Consider the following 2974-nt stretch of genomic DNA (forward strand, 5'->3'; position numbering starts at 1 on the left):
AACATTAAACACAGCACATATAAACCAAATAAATTAAGTAGAAAGTGACGAACAAACTGTTTATAAACGAAACCTGACTTCATCCAATAACCTGATCAAGGAAGGCTTTCCGGTCACGTCTACAGAAGCGAGTTTTCACTTCCCGTGTTAGACTCTTGTGAAGGATATCTGTTATTAGCATAACTCTTAGAATGAAAATGGTTTATCTGAAAGATCACAAATGTACATAGGTCAAAGTAGGGACACTAAAGTACCAAGTTGGTGTATGTTTTATAATACAATATCTCGATACATATTTCATTACACATCGAAAATAATATTACGGAATAAATAACTTTATTGAAATTAATGCAACACTTCATTATACCAGCATTTAATATGTGATAAATAATAAATCATTAATTTTTTTGGAAATATTATCAATAATGTAATACGAATATAAATTCAGACGATTAAACGTGTTAAAGCTTAGTATCCGAATATGTAACTATTAATACTGATGAACATATAAACTATTAATATTAGAGATGTATCCTCGAAAAGTGTTTGATAAATATGTATATAATTATAAAACTTTCAACACTTTTTAAACTTTTTATTTTCATACTATTTACATTTCGAATTCTGGGAATTCATCTTCAGGTACTAAGGTTAAGTTAAATTATGAAAATAAATTATTGACCTAAAGTAATTATGTGATTGTGCATACAAATCATTTTTTTTAATGACATTGGCATACAAATAATATGATTGCTCATAAAAGACCTTATTCACAAAAGTATAACACAGGAAGAAAAACTGTTTCTGAAGACGTGAGTCATCTTTGATTGTAGTATTGGATGAAGTCAGGCTTGGTTTATAAACAGATTGCTTTGTAATTACTAATTGATTTACTTGTATTATATTTGTGTTCAAGCTTTTATTAATTATTTAGTGCAAACAGATTTGGTAACTTCAATACTGAAAGGATTGAATGTGAGAATAGTAAGAGCTACGTAATACAGTTAATTGCATTGTAAATTATTATTATAATTGTAAATAAAGTCAATATTTTTAAGTAACTAAGTAGGTAGATTGCTGACAAGAAAAGGGAGGATAACGTAATACATTTACAAAATAGCATACGAAATACATTAATTTTATTTTTTCTTTCAAACCCATCCTCATGGGTCTCTGCGTGATTTCCACTTAACAACGACACAGATATTAAAGTAAAGTCAAGCCTGACATTAAATGCTGGATATTCCATTAAATGCAACACACAGAATGGTCATGCAACCGTCTAAATAAAAACACTAGGCCGGCTAGACCGGTAGTAAATCAATAAATTATGGTCTTAATATTTTAACAGTAACAAACTCAAGTTTTTAGATGCTTTAATTGTTATACTATTAATCCTTACAACGTCACGAGATAATACAAGGTTACAAGACATTCAAATAATAACGAAAATTGTGTTATAAATATAATAAATAAATTCATATTATTCACATATTTAAAGTAAGAATCGGTAAATGGGTTTATGGCTTATGTTTCAAGTAAATTATTAATTAATTTCTATTCCATTGTGAAAATTTTATTAGGTTACTTATTTAATTTTCCGTTATTAAGTCCAGGTTACAATGTTATTAATAATTATAACTTATATCTGGTATTTTATTTTATTACTACAGCTTGTTACGTAAGCACAACAGACAAGTAAGAATATCGCATAACATGAACATGAATTCAGAAAAATACATAAAGACCATTTAGTAAATTTAGGAAAGAATCAGTTTGAGAACCCATCTTATTAAAGAAAAACCTTATAATAATATAAATACAAATAAATCTGTGGGCATGAGCAAGAGTTAGCACGATAACCATCTTTTAGTAATGATCAACGCACCCCTACCACTATTTTTTTCTTTTTTAAACTTTACGACACGCCAGGGGAGGATTTCATTAATTATGTATTAACCCTATACGTGTAGATCCACATTGTTTCTTAATACCAGTGTACGTTTAACAATGCATTAACCATGGAAATCGCGACTTGTGAATAAATCCTAATGAATAACCTCAATGTTAAAGCAAAGAGTTTAAAAATTAGCATGTGTTTTAACTACTGCATATATATATATTTTTTTGTTCTCTTAGGACAAGAAGCTTATCAATTGCACTTAGTCCTCTAAGAACCTTTGCGCTGCTTCCGGAGTGATAGGATATTCAGGATGGGTAAGGTTAGGGAGTAGGGGCCGCCTCCTATCGAGATCCGTGAGGAAGAATTAGGGCACTACATCTCAAAGTCATCCCGGAAGAAGGGGAGGCCAGCTCTGAACCAGCCTCTCCAGTCAAAGTAGGCAGGGGGTGGCACACCCTTGTTGAGGTTAACAAGAACCTCTGAGGTAAGGGAACAAACCCCACCAACTCCAACAGTCATCTTCCACAGTAGACTAGACCTATCGAATTGCCCATGAACCCCAGAATCTCAACATTTGCGGTTAGTGATGTGCCGCTACTGGACATCCATAAGGTTGCCCAGATTGAAGTTGCACATCGGTTTTTGCTGTGCCCAGTGGTGGGTTCAACTGGTAGGTATAAACCAGACAGAAGTGATCCCTGCTGGGTCTATTTAATTTTAATTCGGTTAGAAAGGTAACTACACTGTTTAAAACTAGTTCATCGCATAGCATCAATGATCAGTTCCGGAGAGTGTTGTAGGCACGTTAAGTGTAAACATTTATTCAGGCATGCTTGTGCAAAGTGGGAGGTATAAGCTATGTAACAGTATACATCATAGCTGTGTAATTAAGATGATTGGCGTTCCTTAGGAATTATGTGAAAACTTTATTTCTGGTAGTTCTATCAACATTCACTGCGCTAATTGTCCTTTAAAACTCCAGAGTTTCCAAGTTACCTCATTACCAACACAATGAGATCGCTGTTCTCTCAGTTAAAATGAATCCCTTTGTCGCAATCTAGGGAAGTTATT

This window comes from Homalodisca vitripennis, chromosome 8, assembly GCF_021130785.1.
Source record: "Homalodisca vitripennis isolate AUS2020 chromosome 8, UT_GWSS_2.1, whole genome shotgun sequence".
Taxonomy (NCBI): Eukaryota; Metazoa; Arthropoda; class Insecta; order Hemiptera; family Cicadellidae; genus Homalodisca; species Homalodisca vitripennis.